Below are 18,034 nucleotides of genomic sequence, written 5' to 3'. Positions count from 1 at the left end.
GAAAAATAATGGCCTGGGTACTCCCCAAAGCAGGCCCTGCTCCCGACCCCTAGATGGCTGGACCCCTGGCCAGTGCCCCAAGACGCTGCGACACACACCCGGGATCAGGGCCCTTCCCAGAGCGGCCCCCCTTGAAACGCTGCTCAGCGGAACACAGACCTCCTGCAGGGTTAGCGACCGGGGCCCTTGCCTTGGAGATCGCGGCTACAGGATCGAACCCCCGGCCCAGGGCAGCTCAAAACGAAGCGGCCGCGTTACAAGAACCTCAGAGCCTCCGAGTCGCTTCCAAAGGGCCGGCGCCGGGGTCTGGTTTCTCACTCCGTTTCGGTCCCTCTTTCCAGCTCTCCCCTTTCTCTTGCCTTTTCCTCCTCAGCTCTGTCCTCCCCCTTGGAAAATCTGTCTCTCAACTTTTGAAAGGAGCTGGGGGGATGGAAAAAAGAGGAAATAAGAACAAAAAAGGAGGAAATAAACATGAAAAACTAAAAATGCAGAGAAAAGTTGAGAAAAATTCATGAAAAAATTCAACAACAGAGATGTTGGGGCTAACGGGGGCCTTTTTTATAGGCCACTGTCCAAGACAGAGCCTTTTCCCTTGGAACAGCTCAGCCAGCTCTGCTCTGTCACCCAGTGCCGCCCTGGCTCACCGTGTCCCGAGAACCCCCATTCCCCACTCTTGTGGCAGGGACTGGAGGGGTCGGGGGCTCAGGGCAGGAGCTGGAGGGGTGGGGCTCAGGGCAGGAGCTGGAGGGGTGGGACTCAGGGCAGGGGGTGCAGGGCTCAGAGCAGGGGGTGGAAGATGGGGGTTCAGGGCAGGAGCTGGAGGGGTGGGGCTCAGGGCAGGGGGTGCAGGGCTCAGAGCAGGGGGTGGAAGATGGGGGTTCAGGGCAGGAGCTGGAGGGGTGGGACTCAGGGCAGGAGCTGGAGGGGTGGGGCTCAGGGCAGGGGGTGGAAGATGGGGGTTCAGGGTAGGAGCTGGAGGGGTGGGACTCAGGGCAGGAGCTGGAGGGGTGAGGGGCTCAGGGCAGGAGCTGGAGGGGTGGGGCTCACGGCGGGAGCTGGAGGGGTTAGGGGTTCAGGGCAGGAGCTGGAGGGGTGGGGCTCACGGCAGGAGCTGGAGGGGTGGGACTCAGGGCAGGAGCTGGAGGGGTGGGGCTCACGGCAGGAGCTGGAGGGGTGGGACTCAGGGCAGGAGCTGGAGGGGTGGGGCTCACGGCAGGAGCTGGAGGGGTGGGACTCAGGGCAGGAGCTGGAGGGGTGGGGCTCAGGGCAGGAGCTGGAGGGGTGGGGCTCAGGGCAGGAGCTGGAGGGGTGAGGGGTTCAGGGCAGGAGCTGGAGGGGTGGGGCTCACGGCAGGAGCTGGAGGGGTGGGACTCAGGGCAGGAGCTGGAGGGGTGGGGCTCACGGCAGGAGCTGGAGGGGTGGGGCTCAGGGCAGGAGCTGGAGGGGTGGGGCTCAGGGCAGGAGCTGGAGGGGTGGGGCTCAGGGTGGAAGTGGGAGGTTGGGGGAGTCAGGGCAGCGGGGTGGGGGCAGTGCAGGAAGAAGGAGCTTGGGGCGGGGGCGGTCCCGGTTGGTGACCCTGTTCCCGGCCAAATGGGAGCTGTGGAACTAGGAGTGCGGGGGTGCTGCTGGCTCCTGGCCCAGCTGGGATCCTGGCTGCCGCTGGCCCCGCACGCCTGGGGCTTTGCTCCTGGCCTCAGCTCTGGGCAGGGAGGAGCCGGGAGGACGGGGTGAGGGGCTGGATCAGAGCCCCACTCCCAGCAGGCCATTTTCTTACCCGGGCCTCGGCTCCGTTCACCTTTGCTCAGTGCACACCCCAAGCCCACCACGCTGCCAGGCTCCCCGTGCGCCTGCGGGGACTCCTCTGTCTCTGGGGCCCCCAGCATGCTCGCCCTGCCTCACCGCACATCCCCTCCCAGCTCCTAGCGCAGCGCCCCCTGCACTGCCAGCAAGAGCTCTGACTCCTAGGCCAGGCTCTCCTGGAATCCCGTCCCCCCCAGCCACGGCGCGGACCCGGCAGACAGATCGGCGGGGCCACGGAGGAGCCCGACCGGCGGGTGCAGCTCTGCCGAGCGCGTCGCCTTTCCTGCTCTCTGGGCCTCGGCGGAGGCCGGTGCCCGCCGGAGCCTCGCCCATAACGGGCGCTCTCTCCCCACCTCCACATCCATCCACATTGAAACGTCGCTGGCCTGCGCGCTGGGGCTTAGGCAGGGAATCAGAGCTGGGCTTAGGAGAGTGCAAATATTTAACAATAAAAAAACACATTAATTTACCCCCTTTTCATTCCTACAGAAGGAACCTTTAATGGAGTCACATGACTCTTATTCTAAGTGATAAACCACAGGTCATAAAGCACCACTTTATCACTCTGCACAAGCAGTATAAATAACAGCTATTACCCAGCCGCGCTCCATCTGATAAGCTCCGAGGTTTTCTCATATACATTTCTGATTTTTTAAATAATATTCATGATCGTTTCCTCCCGAGCAGTCGGCGTCTCTGGCCATGTGGCCCTTGAACCCAGGGCCCTACCAGCCCTTGTACAATCTCCCTGATTTATGGCCATGTTGGCTGGGTCTGATGCCCTAATGAAATCTGTGACACTGTCTTAATGGGGCTGTTTGTTACCACTGGAGTTCGGCAGCTGGCTGTAGTCTCCACGCTGTGCTCAGAACGGCGCGCTCACAGAGTCTATAAAACCCACTGATTGGGCAACAAACCTACTGTACCTGCACACTTTGTAACACAACGGCCTGCGTAAGCTGCTGGGCAAGCTCTGTAAATTCACCAAGTGTGCAACTCGCACGCCACAGCTCCGTGCACAGCGACACAACTGCACAAACACAACAGGCATGCAACCACGCAGGAGCTACAACCTCCAGGACACAACTACACCCATGCCAAGCATGTCACCACCATGCTCTAGCTAGAGGCGCAGCTGAACGGCTGTGCTAAAGGCAAAGTGTGGGCAACACCCTGTACCACAACCAGAGCAGATACGCCACGTCACCTAGGAGCGGAGCGACAAGCCAACAGCGCCGTTGCACACAAACACAGAACGCAGCATGCAGGTGTGAGTCTGTAACACCGTCGCCCACAGGCTCAGACCTCCAAAGCCCATGGAACTGAAGTGAATGGGAGCTGTGCATGGTTGAAGCCCACAGCTGGATTTGTACAGTGCGTTCAGCATCAGACCCGTGAGTGTCAATTGGACAACGAATGCACCTGCCGGAGAGGCTAGACTCATGCCCACGCACACGCGGCAGAGAGCGGCATGGCTATCCCCATCTCCGAGAAACCGCAGAAAGCACGCAGAATGTCTGCTGGCCCGCCCCCTCCGCCGCGAGTCGCAGTTCTCAGGACCTCTCATGTACGTTCAAGTTGTGCACGTGCTTAGTACCTTCCTGGGTCCCAGGCTGCACCTAAAAGCCCAATAGCTAGTCCATATCGGCATTTCTTCCAACCAGACATCACAACCCCTCAGCTCCTTCCCTTGAGTTTGTCTTTGTTCTTCCTTCTTTTCAAAGGAGTTGTAATAATCCCTAATCGTGGCTCTTTAGCTAAGGCTGCAGTAGCTCCTGCTTTTAGCTCTAGAGGTTCCTCAGTTCAGTGTTTGATGTATCAGCCACAATGGAGTCTATTGCACAAACATTCAGCCATCCAAAACTCAGGAAATGCTAAAGTTAAAATTAACCTTAAAGTTAAGTTAACCTCAACTCTGCCCCCTTTGGATTTATACATCACCTCTTTAGCTGCATGGTCACATTTTATACATCCAATACAATACAATACACAATTTCTTTCACAACATCAGATACACGTATGCCTCTTCTGTTTTTTCATTATTGTCTGCTTAATTCTAGAAATAATTTCAAACGCCATTTGTCCACTAAAAATGGCCTTTCTTTGAAAATGAATTTTTTCATGACAAATTGTCAAAACATTTCATTTTTATGAAAAATTCCATGTCTTTTTCTGTACACTTTCACACTCTTATGCACTGAAAATTTTGGTTTACAGAAAAAAAAAGTTTTCAGTCAAGAAAAATTTTCCTTAAAATGGTTTAAATTAAAACATTGAAAATAAAGTATTGAATAAAGAATCACCATTTAAAGAATAAACAGAAAGTTGTTCAAGGTCCTACCCTTTGAACCCAACTTTACATTTTCAAAACTTTTCATCAAACTGATTTTGTATATTTCTATGAGATCCATTTAATCCCAACATCATTATGACCCAGTGTATCTTTATCGACACATTTGCTATGGTAAATTCTCTTCTCTCTACAGGATGTGTTTTACACCTTTCCTCTGCACCTAAACACTATAGATTTTGGACCAGATTATTTTGAATTCCACAGACCGATACACCTCTGAATGCTAATGTATGATTGTATCCCAGAGAAATACCTACAGAGCTGTTTTAACAAGAACGTTTCAATCAGTTCTTATGTGATGCTTTCACATCGATGGGTAAATCATTTATATTTTTCACATGACTTAGAGTCAAACTGACCAACATTTCAAATATTATTTTCTCAAGGCCTTGGCTGTGCTTCCTGTAAAACAGAGCTGCCTGGATTATATGAATTTGCAACAAGCCACGTTACATGTAGTGACTGAAGGAGCCACTATTACCCCGTTCATATGACAGCAATGCAACGGCGTGGAAATTCATTGTGCTAGACACGGAGTGTACATGTCACTGGTGAGAGACCCAGCCCCGGTCCCAGCCCCGGAGAACTTACAGACAAGATGGGCCCGGGCCATGGGCAGCAGGGAGAATTCCCAGTCCCTAGACGGGGAACCAGCGAGATCTAGTGACGGCCAGCACTGTAGTTTAGCTTCAGACCCAGTTAATGTCAGCACCTTTGGGCCGTTCTTTGGTGCTCGTCGCTGGCTGTACGCGGGGCAGTGGTTAGTGTGTACTCCCCCCACACGCACACAGGCTCCTGGAATGTGCGGCGCACACACCGACGTGCGCACCACACGCTAGAATGCGACAGGCAAGATTGCAAGCACTGGCCTGTTATTACCCTGTATTCTTTGGGACGCCGGCGGAGTTGGGATCAGGCAAGGGGCAGGGCTAGCTCTGGCAGGACGCGACCTGAGATTCCATAAGAGCCGCTCTCGGGCTTTGGCTGATGTGCGGCATGAGTGGGCTTCTGCGGCGGCTGGCAGCTACAAACGCCTCCTTCGGAAAGGGCTGGTGAACACCCTGCGCTTTCCCGCTGTTCCGCCCACGGATCTCAAAGCGGGCAGCAGCGTTGACGAACGCACCCCACAACCTTCCCTGCCGTGAGCTTCCAGACTGTGTCCAGGGCCTCTGGGGCAGCCCCCTGGTCTCGATCCGTGCCCTAGAACACAGCCCCGTCCTTTCCCAGCTCAGTGTTTGATGCCGAAGAGATCCCCATGACCTCTCTCAGGCGCTGGCCTTAACTGGCCCCGTCTCTCTGACTGTCACCACCCTAAGTCACTGCAGGGCCGATGGGTTTGGGTAGGAAGCGGTCAGTATTGTCCCTACAGATCTTACGACCAATCGACAGAGAACGGCGCTTCCCCCTCCCGGCAAGCGGTTGAGAATAACTAACTGGGATCGTTTCAGCTGCGGATTCTGACTTTTCCTCCAAAAATGGGCTGGGGGGGCCCTGGCAAAATGGAGCATTCCAGAGGAAAGCAGACAGACCCCCCCCCTCCCCGGGCCACCCCCGGCCCCTGTGCAGAGCAGTCGGGGTGGGAGATCGGCGCCCCTCCCTCGTGTGACGAGCACTGAGCGTCAGGCCTAGTGGAGGTGGAGGGGGATGCATGGCCCAGGGCTAGGCCCGGCTGCAGCAGCCCATTACAGTCGGGTGTTATAGGGCACGGGGTGCTTGGCAAATACAGGGGCACCCACAGCCGGTGCCTCGAAGACCTGGCAACCTCCCGTGCTGCAGCACCGGCCCCCTCCACCAGGGCGCACGAGCACGCACCAGCCCCACGAGAGCCGAGTGCTCTGCAGGGCAAAGGGGGAGCTCGTGTGCGCACGAGGAGCCACCGGCGGCCAGGCAGGCAGGACCACGCCGGGGGCGAGAGGCTCAGCGCCAGATGCATTTCCCTGGAACTGAGGGGCCCGCTCCTGGCCCTGCCTCTTTGCAGCCGCATCTCCAGGGCTGTCCCCGGCCCGTCCGCCTGTGGTGCGGTGCGGTTCTTTGTGCATGCAGCTGCTGCTTCGCTCCCCTCCTTCTGCTTAATGGCCCATTCACTAGCTCTCTCCATGCCAGGGGTAGGGGGCTGGGAGTTGCTGAGTGCTGGGAAACCATCGAACGCCAAGCACATTAACAGCCCCCAGCCCTGTTCCCCAGCGGGGCTGACGGTCGGGCGCTGGGGCGCCCTGGGGGGAGGGGCTGCGTGTTCCCTGCTTCCTAGGAGAGAAACGGGCTGTGGAACGGGAAAGAGGGAGCCGGGCTCCAGGTTGTTAAAGGGTTCAATGAGGTGCGCCCAATGTATTCGCAAGGTGCTTAAGCCAGGCGCAGGGACTCAGCAGCATCCCCAGCCGAGAAACAGCACAGCCAGGCGGCACGCACCCCTCCCACTGCAAACGGCAACCCCCCGGCCTCAGCACAAACCCCGCACCCAGGAGACACCGGAGAACACGCGAGGGCCCTGCCCTCCGGAGCCAGGGCCTGCCCCTGCCATGCACACGCCTCGCACGCCCATCAGCACAGAGAACGGGTTTCACTGCCGCCAAAGGAGCCCCCCTGGCATCGCCCTCCCTCCCGTGCGCCCTGCACGCTCACGCCCCTTGCCATAGACTGCACGACCGCAGCGACCACGCACAGCGACACCAGCTGCGACACGGCGCGCCCAGGCCCCGTCCCTGCACACTCACACGCACGCCCCTGGAGAGCATACGCCCCGCAGCCAGCACCCGGGGACATCCCCCTGCACGCATCACACCCGCCGGCATGCTGCACAGCCGCCACTGAGCACACACGCACAGCGCGCACACAGCACGCACACCCCGCCACTGAGCACACACGCACAGAACACACACAGCACGCACACCCCGCCACTGAGCACACACTCACAGAACACACACAGCACGCACACCCCGCCACTGAGCACACACGCACAGCGCGCACACAGCACGCACACCCCGCCACTGAGCACACACGCACAGAACACACACAGCACGCACACCCCGCCACTGAGCACACACGCACAGTGCACACACACAGCACGCACACCCCGCCACTGAGCACACACGCACGGAACACACACAGCACGCACACCCCGCCACTGAGCACACACGCACAGTGCACACACACAGAACACATACACAGCGCACACACCCTGCCACTGAGCACACACGCACAGTGCACATGCACACACAGCACACACACAGTGCGCACATCCCGCCATTGAGCACACACACATGGCACATACACACAGCGCGCGCACCCTGCCGCTGAGCACACACGCACAGTACACACATAGTGCGCATGCACACACAGCGCACACACAGCACACTCACAGCACGAACACACACACAGCACACACACCCCACTGCTGAGTGCACACACAATGCACACATAGTACACACACAGCACACACACCCTCCACTGAGCGCGCACACACGGCACACACACCTGCCACCGAGCGCACGCACACAGCACGCACACCCCACTGCTGAGTGCACACACAATGCACACATAGTACACACACAGCACACACACACCTGCCACCGAGCACACGCACACAGCACGCACATCCCACCACTGAGTACGCACACCTCTGCCACTGAGTGCATACACAGCACACACACACCTACCCCTGAGTATATGGATCAGATCACGTATGCCCACTGCGAGGTGCACACCCACACCCACAACACCTGCACCCATTGCTGCACATACATACCACACACCCACACCCCAGCTTAGACGCAACAGAGACATGCACACCTGAGACCACACACACACACACACACGCACACACGGTGGGAGCGGTGAGATCTTTTACAGCACTAACATCTGTGGGTGAGAGAGCAGATTTCAAGCTGCCCAGCCCCTCCCACCGCAGCACCCCCCAATCCAAGCTCTTCCCCCTCCCCGTCAGACCTCCCGGGGCCACGCACACACACAGGGCCCACCCGGGGCCCGTACACATGGGGAGCCCGTGGGGGGGTATTCACACAGCCTTGCACCCGCCGTGCGGAGCCCGCTCCTAGTGCAGCCAGGAGCAACCTCGGCCAGTGCGTGGGCCCGTGAGTGTCCTTCATCTCCCGGGGACGCACGTTGTCGTAACCCAGGCGCCCCCCCGGGACAGGGCCTAGAACGTGGGGGGGGCGACGGCCCCGCAGCAGCGCTGGACTGGTGCCCAGGGAGCGCCCGGCTCTCAGCCAGCGCTGGGTGGTCAGTGTCGTTCCCCCCCCCCCCGTTGCTGCCCAGGCCCTGGCTCTACGGGCCCAAAGCCTTAGTCAAAGCAGTAGGAAAACACCACAGAGCCCGTGGGCAGCGGCAACAGACGGTCTCGGAGCCACAGGCGGCCTCAGGGCTCTGGCTGTTTTCCCTGGCAGACACGCCGGTCTCTGCTGCTTCGGCAGCTCTGACGCTCAGCGAGGAGGCGCGTGCAGATCGATCCCGAATGGAAGCTCCCTGGGGCAGGGACCATCTCGTGGCTCTGGGTTTGTACAGCGCCTTGCGCCCCGGGGCCCTCCGCCATGGCTGGGCCTGGGGGCTGCTACCGTGCGACAAGCAATTCCCTACGCCGGCTTCCCACGCCTTGCGCTAACCCTGCCCCCAGCAGCGTGCTCTAGCCAGAAACGAACCAGCGCTTCAGCGTTGGGAGGGCGATGCCCAGCTCTTGCAAACCGCTGCCGTCAGCAGGAGCAAGGGGACGTCAGCCCATCGTGGGGGGAAACTGAGGCACGGAGCCAGGCAGTGATTTTCCCAAGGCTACGGGAGGAGGCCTGGTCTACTGCATGCCAGTCCAGTGCTAATAGCCATGCGGAGGGAGTCGTCAAGTGCCCAGTGCGGTTCTCTGCCTGGTACCCAGCTGTCCTGGCAGGGCAGGGGCAGTTCTTGAGACAGGGCGGGGGTGGGGAGATGATACACGCTTGATCCAAAAGGGAAGGATCTGAAAGGCCCCCGGTGAGACGAGAGTCACTGAGCCCACCCGCACCGGCCCCCGCCCTCCCCGCCAAGCAATGAATCCAGCAGGCTGGGGCCTGGGAAAGTTTGGACAGAAACTCACCCGACGATCACTCACAGCATTTGACATTAAAAAGTGCTGACAGCAGCGAGGGGGGAGGAATGGGAGAAGGGCCACTTTCATCTTGTGATAGCCTCCTCCTGGCCCAGGTCACCGCAGCCTCCTCCTCGCCTCCCCCGCCCCCCGCGCTCTGCTCCTTCATTAAGTAGGGTCACGGCCCACACCCAGGCCCCTGGCACCACCCGCTGCTGTCGCCCTGGGCTGGGGGTGCGGGGCCCTGCCGCAGCCTTGAACTTTCCCTGCACAGCATCAAGGCAAAGACTGCTTCCCCCTCCCCCTCCGCTCAGTATCTCATCCCGCTGAAAGAAAAGGAAAATCGGAGCCTTCCTTGGGCAATTGAAGATGCCAGGAGATGGAGCAAGAATTTACTGCTGGACCCAGTTTTATTTTGTTCCTTTACTACACACGTGCACACACACACACGCAGGTTCAGGCAGGGGGAGAGGCCAGGTATCCACCGCTGGGGGTAACGACTGGACGTACCGTAGCGGGCAGGCGGGAGAGCGCTGGGTGGGGCAGGCCGCAGAGTTAAAGTCTGAAGTCCGGGTTCAGTGGTGTGGGGGGCACAAGCCCCACCCATTCAGACAGGGTCCGTTTCGGCAGAAGAAGGTGATGGGAGGGAAACCGCGCCGGGGTGAGATCCGCGGGGGAGGGGCTGCCCGGGAAGGTGAGCCACCAGCCTGGAACACGGCCCCCGTGTAAACATTCAAGGGCCCATGGGCGTGTGGATTTGCTCCCAGGCGCACGGCGCCGCTGGCCGAAGGAGCAAGACCCCAGGTGAGCCCATAGGGCCCGCAGGAGGCTCCCTACCCACCCCTGCACAAGGGCTGCACTAGAGCGTCTCAGGGCAGCCACCCTGCCCACCCCCGAGGGGGGTGCAAACCCAGCAAAACGCTCCTTGGCCCAGTCTAGGCCTGCGGGCCAGTTCGAAGGGGCTGCAAACCCCCCAAAATCCCTGGCAGCCAGGACCAAACACCCAGCAGCACTAGGCCTCAGCCTGACTTCCACCTTCGCCCAATCACATTGTGCCTGTTCTCGCTACAGGTAACGCCCATGATCGCGCATGGCTCTAGCGGCCTGTCCATCCACATACTTATCTGGCCCTCGTCACACCACCATCTGAGGGTCTCACAATCATTACGGGGAGAGCCTCAGGTAGCAGTAAACCCACCTCTCTTGAACCCCCATCCTGTATCCCACCCGCTGGCCAATGCATCCACCCAAAGGAGTCCTCCACTTGACTCCTGTGGGCTTTGGATCAGGCCCCGAGTTGGTTTCGTTTGTTTCATCTGTGTGGCGTCAATTTCATGGTTTCTCATCTACAGTGGGTTCCCCATGCCTTGCAAAAATCCTTAGAAATATAAGGACGGGCACCGGAAAAAATGCCCCATGTTTTTAAAGGCTGTTTTGACACAGCAAGTTGGGAGATAAGGTTTAAAAGGGATCTCTGTAAGAACGCGAATGTCTTTTGATGTAGCACTTAAAAAATAGATCAAGGCGACATCCCTTTAAACTTTTGAATTGCTGCAAAGCAGAGGAGACATTGACCATACCCATCCATCTCTTGGCAGATTCTGCAGCAATATATATATACCTAGGCACAGATGCAGATCTTTACAAATGCGCTGTGCAATTTATAAAGATACATGTTATTTTTTCTTTTTCTTTTAACTCTAAACATCAGCTTGCTCACAGACCTTACAGCAGCATAGAGCAGTGCTGTTAAACAGGTGAGGAAAACTTGGGTTTCCTTTATTGATTATGGGGTTGTTTCACTGATAAGCAAAAGGGCATCTGTCGCAATAACTGGCCCTCAAGTCCAACCCAGTTAAGCCTGCAAATAGTCCCATGATTTCAAGTAAGCATATGCTTAGATGGTTTACAGGATCAGGGCCTCGAGTCTGAACCTCATGGTACATTGACTTTTTCATTTCACTTTCCTACATATGGGTGGTCACGTGAATGCTAAACAGGCGCTAGCCTCATTATTAAGCAGGGGGAAAGAGTCTGTGTCTAGCTCTTTCTGCTCTAATAGTTTATGAAAACAAAACACCACTAACCTTCAATCTTCTGAGCTCTCCACAAAGCCCCATCTACTGTTTGTTTAGCTCCTATCCTCTCCGCTCTCCCTGCTTGGGTCTGGTACAGCAGGTGGCACTTTGTGCAAGAGCGAGCAGCTAGCGAGAAAAGAGATCAGGCAGTGAAGCCGCAGAAGGGTTTGTGCCTGGAAAGAGCAGCAGTGAAGCTGGGCAAAAGTTTCTCTATTTGTTCAGAGCGAGTGGGCCTGGGATTTCCACTGGCTCTGCAAGCCCCAGTTCCCGCTGGTGGCTCCAACGCATCCGGGAGCAGGCGTGGAGATTAAGAAGCACGTCCAGGAGCAGCCGAAGGATCGGTCGCTTAGGAGAGGAAAACTGAACGAAGTTTGAAATGTAATTTACTTTGCCCCCATTCAGAAAAATGTGGTGACGCGATCAAAACAAGTCGGGGCAGAAGCCTGGGCGTTGGAGGTCAGGGTGATGGCCTTAGTCAAACCACTGACATTCACTCAGGGCCTCAGTTTCTCCCTCTCTAAAGGGGGAGTGATACTCACCCACCTCTGCATGACACTTAGAGGAGAGGGGCTGTATAAGGATATCCCTTATGCCCATTGGCTCTTGGCACAGGGTCTAGGGATAAAACACCAATATTTTGCTGCTGGGTTACCTTGAGCCAGTATCAACAACTCTCATGATTTTTAATCACAAATGTGAGTATCTTTGGTGTAAAAGTGCCGGCTCCTGGAATCATGAGATTAGCAGAGAATCGCAGCTTTCATTAATTAAAAAATAACATTTCTAATCCTCGTGTAGAGGGTATCTTGATCGCAAAACATCACTGCAGTCTGCCCTAAGGGCTACAACACCAGAGTGCAAAGAAAAGCAACCCATCATTTATTATTGGTTGTTTTTTGATCTTGTGACTTTTTAAACAAATCTCATAATTATGGGGACCCTGGCTCATAGTTTCTGAACTTCCCTCAGGCTTAGCCACATGGGTCTAGGTTCAGCTTGGTCAGATTCACTTCTTGATTCCTCCAGCCTACCATGATTTCTGTTGCATCTGGAGTGAGAACATGAACTAGGTGAAAGACAGAAGTCCCAGTTTGTGAATGATTTCATAATTTGGCTTCCTTCTAAACTGGAATGAAAACTGAAAATTTCAAAATTCTCCATGAAAGAAAATTGTTTCAAGGTGACCAAAATATGTCATTGCAATTTTGCCTTTTTTGAACGTTGTGCTATTATATGTAAGCAAATACAAACTAAAATCAAATGAAAAGTCATGTCAAAAGGAAAACAAATCAAAACATTTTGGTCCAAAAATGTCAAAATGTGCTTTTTGCCATTTCCCCCATTTTCTTAGCTGTGAAATTCCAGAAAAATCAACCTGATTCCAGAGTGTTTCAGTTTTGATGGAATCCGGTTCCACTGAAATTTCTCCAAGTGACTCTAATAACTAGCACCACAATGCCTCTGTGTGAACGTGGGGGTGTTGGTTCTTGTGATTGTAGCGGGGGTTTCACAGTTTAGGTTGTTACTGTTTTTTCTTATCGCCCCCAGCAGCTGGAATCTGGTTATTATCTGAGATTCTCAGCTTTCGGGTATTTTTTAAACCTTTCTAGCTTCCTAGTGGCAGAGAAAAACTCAAACGTGTGACTCCTAAAGGCTCCAATATTAGAAGGCAAATAAAATTAACCTTAAATATATGACAGCATTTTTCAATGATCAGGACTTTTAGCATCTGATCTATGATTTGTGAATGTTTGGGGTTGGCCAGACGGGGAATGGGGGGATTTTTCATTGAAATTTTTGAAGAAACATCCCCAAAAAACATTTCTTGCTACAATATTTTCTAAAAAATATAGAAATGTATTTAATGTCTTCAACCTAAAGACCTAAATTTGAGCCCTACACGGAGCCATTTCCACTGTCCCGTTCACAGTGGCCTGGCAGAAATAGAGCTAATAAATACAGTCACAGAATTGTGACCAGTGATATTTTGGTGTTTATTCATATTGCCAGGAAAAAATCAGGCAAGAATGTAATTCTAACCGGCTGGGTTAAGTCCACTTGCTTGTGGTGGGACTCAAGCATGGACTTCAAGTTAAAACCATGCTCAAGGGCTGTGCCGAGCCCCTTGGACAGGACAGACGGAGAGCTGGCAGCAGCTACCAATACCACAGGCTGCTGGATTTAATCGTGAATCCTCAGGCACCAGCCACAAGGTGGCGGATGAAAACCCTCAGGTGGGCCGGGGCAGGGCAGGTTTGGCAAGAGGAAGCTAAGCGGCTTCTCTAGAGAGGGACCGTGAACCGGAGGAGTCCACAGGGAAGGGCAGGGCAGGAGTCCCCTCGGCTGTGTCCAGTGAAACCCGCTGGCATGACTGGGTGCATTTGCAAGACGGGCAGTGGCAAAAGGGCTGGCCCATTTGATCTAGCACGGGGCAAACCTCCCCCCTCGCTGGCGGGCTGGGGCAGAGCAGGGGACATAGCAGCCAGATGACAGCCACAGTGAGCACGAGCCCAGGAGAGAACCCAGGCGCCCCACACCAAAGTGCTGGACAAAGCCCTGGAGCCATCGGTGCCGTTACCTCTGCCCCGACCTCCTTGCCCATCGCACCCTGGCTGTCACCCTCTGCACGTCAGCGCCGCAGGCTGCACGCACAAACCCGGCCTCGTCGGGCCATCCGTCCGGAGGGGCTGGGGGGCGGGCAGGCCGCAGCCGGGGGGGCCTCCCTGGCGAGAAGGTACCAGTCCATGGAGCTTTCTGAAGAGCAGTTCCCAGCCTCGCTAGATCCTTGGCACCGGGCTGACAGGTGCAGATCGGGTGGCATTTTTAACCCCTTCAGTCAAGTGGCGGAAGCCTGCCTGGTCCAGCCCCTAGCACCCAGCCCTCCAGAAATGGGAACTACACTTTGCGCAACATTTTGCATATTTTTGTTGACGCCTTTAAAAATAAACTGAATTTTGGGGAGGTTTTGAGGCCCCCCCCTTATCGCCCCTTCCTCCTCCCCCCAGCAGCCGGGTGCAAGAGCCACAAAATGTTATTCAAAAGCTGGGGGGGGGGGGCTTTCCATGCAACGCTGAAGGAGCTTATCAGAAAGATCAAGAGGCGACTTGATTGCAGTGTTTATGGGCCTTCACAGAGAGAAAACGCCCCGTATCCTTAACCAAGGGGAAAAGGCAGAAACAAGAACGGCTGGAATCGGAAGCCAGACAAATTCAAGTCAGAAATGAGAGACACGTTTTTGAGGGCGAGGGTGATTGCCCACTGGCACGGACTACAGAGGAAGGTGGTAAATGCTCGCTCTCGCTCTCGCTCTCGGCCTTCAGACCTGGCCTGGATGCCTGTCAGGGAGCAATGCTTTAGTCGCTCACAAATTAAGGGCTTGTCACGAAGGTAAATGGGAGAAAGGCTCTGGCCGGTGATGTACAAGTCAGACTTAGAGGGTGTAATGCTCCCTTAAAATGTACGAAGGGAAAACCAGCGACTCTCAGAAAATGGGGTTCCCCCATCAAAAGAATAGAAACATCAGGAGGGGAAAATCCTATTTTTAAAGCCATTTTTATCAGGAAAATGTTTGGGATTAAAAATGCCGGGCAGGTGTGAAAAGGGCAGCAGAGCTAGGGCACCGCTACGGGCTGCCCACCCCCGGAGCACAGAGCCAGGGCTTCAGAGCTCTCCTGGGGATTTCCAGCCTCCACGCGCATGTTCCCGGCTGGTTTCAGGCCGAGACACACACCGGTGTGGGAGAACCAGTGCCGTTTAGACTGCCCGCTCCAGGGTCACCTCCTGCCCTCCAGCAGGGCCCGTCTCTAGGGCCTGGGAAGGGTTGGGAGAGATCCCATTTCTGGATAAAATCGGACCGTTCTTTTCTTTCTGCAGAGCCAGTGTGAGTGCTCCGGCTTGTGCAACGGCCTCCCCCGTCTGACGCCAACACCCGTTTTCTGGGCACAGAGACCACAATAGGCTTCCCGGGCCAAAACCCAAAACCCAGCCGGCTCCGAAGAGCTGCAAACAGCCGCACACCGAAGCAGGTCCCTCCCGGCCAGTTTATCAGAAACAGGCGCTGCAAAGAGCCCTCGGCAGTGCCCCGCACACCTGACCTTTCGCTCCCCGCGCCCCCGGCACCGCAGGAGAGATGACGGCGCCAGCCAGATCCTGGTGCTAAATGTCGGGGAGGAACAGGCGCTCCAAGAACATCTGAATCAGGCCACAACCCCTGCCCCCCAGCAGCCTCGCCGCTCCCCACGGAGCCCAGCAGCCGTTCTCGCCTGGCCCGCACAGAGCCGCTGGCCACCAGCACGGGAGGCGGCTGCACCCAGCCTGCGCGGCGGGAGGCCTCTGGCCTCGGTGGCCCGATCGGGCCATCGGGAGAGCGTCTGCCCCCTGGCTGCGTGTGCGGGACTAGGCCCGAGTGCGAGGGGGCAGGTGGACGGGGGGACCCAATGGAATCGCTCTTTCCCAATGAGATCCCCAGGTGGGCTGGGCTAGTTCCACAGGACGTTGGGGGCAGGTTGGCACTAGGCCACGGGCCCGGCCGCCCAGGAGTCCCGGCCGAGAGCCGGGGTGGAGCGGACAAGGGGGCACGCAAGAGAAAGCGACTAATGGGAAAGGGGCAGATACAGCCGCCTCCTGCTCCCGCGCCCTGTCCCTACACTGGGCTCCCCCACCCCACTCTCTGCGGAGTCTCCCCCGGATTCGTACCGAGACCCCAGCCAGATCCACTCTCTCACTCCCGCCAACACCTGCTGGGGCCGGCTCTCTGCTCCAGGAAAATAACAGAACCCCGCTGGCCATCACCTACCGCCCCCAGCGCACACCCCTCCAGCGCCTCAGCACAATCTACAGCCAGTCCCTCCCGCTCACAGGCCACGGGAGACAGGCCAGTCCTCGCCTACAGACAGCCCCCACCTCAAGCAAATCCTCACCCGCAGTCACACCCCACGGATAACCCACCCCATCGCCTACTGTCCCCACATCTGCACAAGCAACACCATCACCTAACCACACCAGCCACAACCACAGGGGCTCACCCACCTGCACAGCCACTAACATGGTCGATGCCACCAAGTGGCAGCACTGCCCCTCCGCCATGGACATGGACCAGACCGGACAGTCTCTGCGCCAAAGGATAAAGGGACAAGTCAGGCACCAGGAATGGGAGCACACAGAGACCTGTAGCAGGGGACCCTTTAACCTCCCTGGGCAGCCTTCCCTCCGCAACAGAATGTCAAAAGCCCGTTCCAAAGGGCGCCAGCTGCACTGGAATTCGTTTGCAAATCTAACGTGATCGGCTCAGGACGGAGTGAGGCTCTCAGCTGGGGAACGCAGTGCAAAGGCAATTCCCCCTCTCCACATCCACATCCACTGCTGGGACTGAGCCACGTCCCCCCTCGCTCCATTAGCCTCCTTTCCACGCGTGGCCAATAGCTTGTGCCGCCCTTCCACACCCCGCTCCTTGGTAAGTTCCGCGCCGGTCCCTCCGCCGTGTCCTGCTAAACCTGTTCGTCTCTAAGGTGCCACGCTGGCAGAAGGGCCACGCTGGGCAGGGAACGCCAAGCCCCTCTCCTGGCCTTTCGCTGGCCAAAGGGGGAGCTGATTTGGTCTAAGCTTGTCCCTGCAAAGCTTGGTGGGACTCTCGGGAGAAGGGACGTGCCCAGGAGGTCTCCAGCCCTTCCCTGTGTCCGGCTGGCCAGGGAGAGGGAGAACACAGGCGCGGGGCCCAGCCGGCTCCCGGAGACGCCGACACTCAGAGGAGACAGCAGCTGACGCACGTCGCAGCCCTCCGAGTCCTCTGGGTTTGGGCAGAGCAGAGAGGGGAGCAAACTGGAGCCAGCTCCCCCTACCCAGCAACCCTGCTCACCCACCACTAGGCTATCCCATCCCTGTGCTCTCCTGCCCAGATCCAGCTCAGGGGGCAGCGTCCTGGGGCCTCTCCCCCGTTCACAGCCGGGGGCCCGGGGCCCTTTTGGGGCTGGGCCGAGCCTGGTGCCGACCGGCCCGCCTCTCTCGGGAGGGGACGATACACGTTACTCTCGCCCCTCACACCCCCTCCGCCCTGATCCCAGGCTCCCGCTCCTGGGGGATTTACATACATTACCGGCTATCACAAGGGTGCCCAAGGTGCTGGGACAACAGCCGCTGCCTCTGCCAAGCCAGCGGCACGGGGGTGGGGCTCACCAGGCTGGCGCCAGGTCGCTCCCCACGTCAGGGAGCAGCTGGGTGCAGGCAGCCGCCCCAGGGAACGGGACGTTTACACCCCCCTTGCTTACGTTCCGCTCGCTGCAGCCCGCCAGTGCCGAGTCCCTCTTTGGGCTCCCAGCACTGCTCAGCCCAGCCCTCCCGCCTCACCCTCAGGAGGGCCCTCCCCATTTTACAGATGGGAAACTGAGGCAGGGGGCGGCCCAAGAGACACAGCAAGCCTGGGCACTGACCTGAGTCTCCTGCCTCCCAGCTCTAATCCCACACCACTGGAACCCCCTCCCAACCCCTCCCCCCCAGCTTTCCCGTCACCCGGACCTCCAGCCCCCTCCCGCCGGCTGCACTCTTTACCGCTGTACGGAAACCGGCCCCCCAGCCAGCCTGCACCGCGGGGGCAATCCTGCCTCGCAGGCCGTGGCCCGTGGCAGCGAGGAGGGGAGCAGGCTGCCCGGCAAGCCAGAATCGGGTGGGGGTGCGCACGTGTGAATGGCCAGCGCCAGTAAAGCCTCGTCCGCCAGGGAGCACCCTGTGGTGCCCGGCTCA

Source organism: Pelodiscus sinensis, chromosome 8, assembly GCF_052426305.1.
Source record: "Pelodiscus sinensis isolate ZL-2025 chromosome 8, ASM5242630v1, whole genome shotgun sequence".
In the NCBI taxonomy this organism is placed as follows: domain Eukaryota; kingdom Metazoa; phylum Chordata; order Testudines; family Trionychidae; genus Pelodiscus; species Pelodiscus sinensis.
This window is presented reverse-complemented; position numbering follows the sequence as displayed.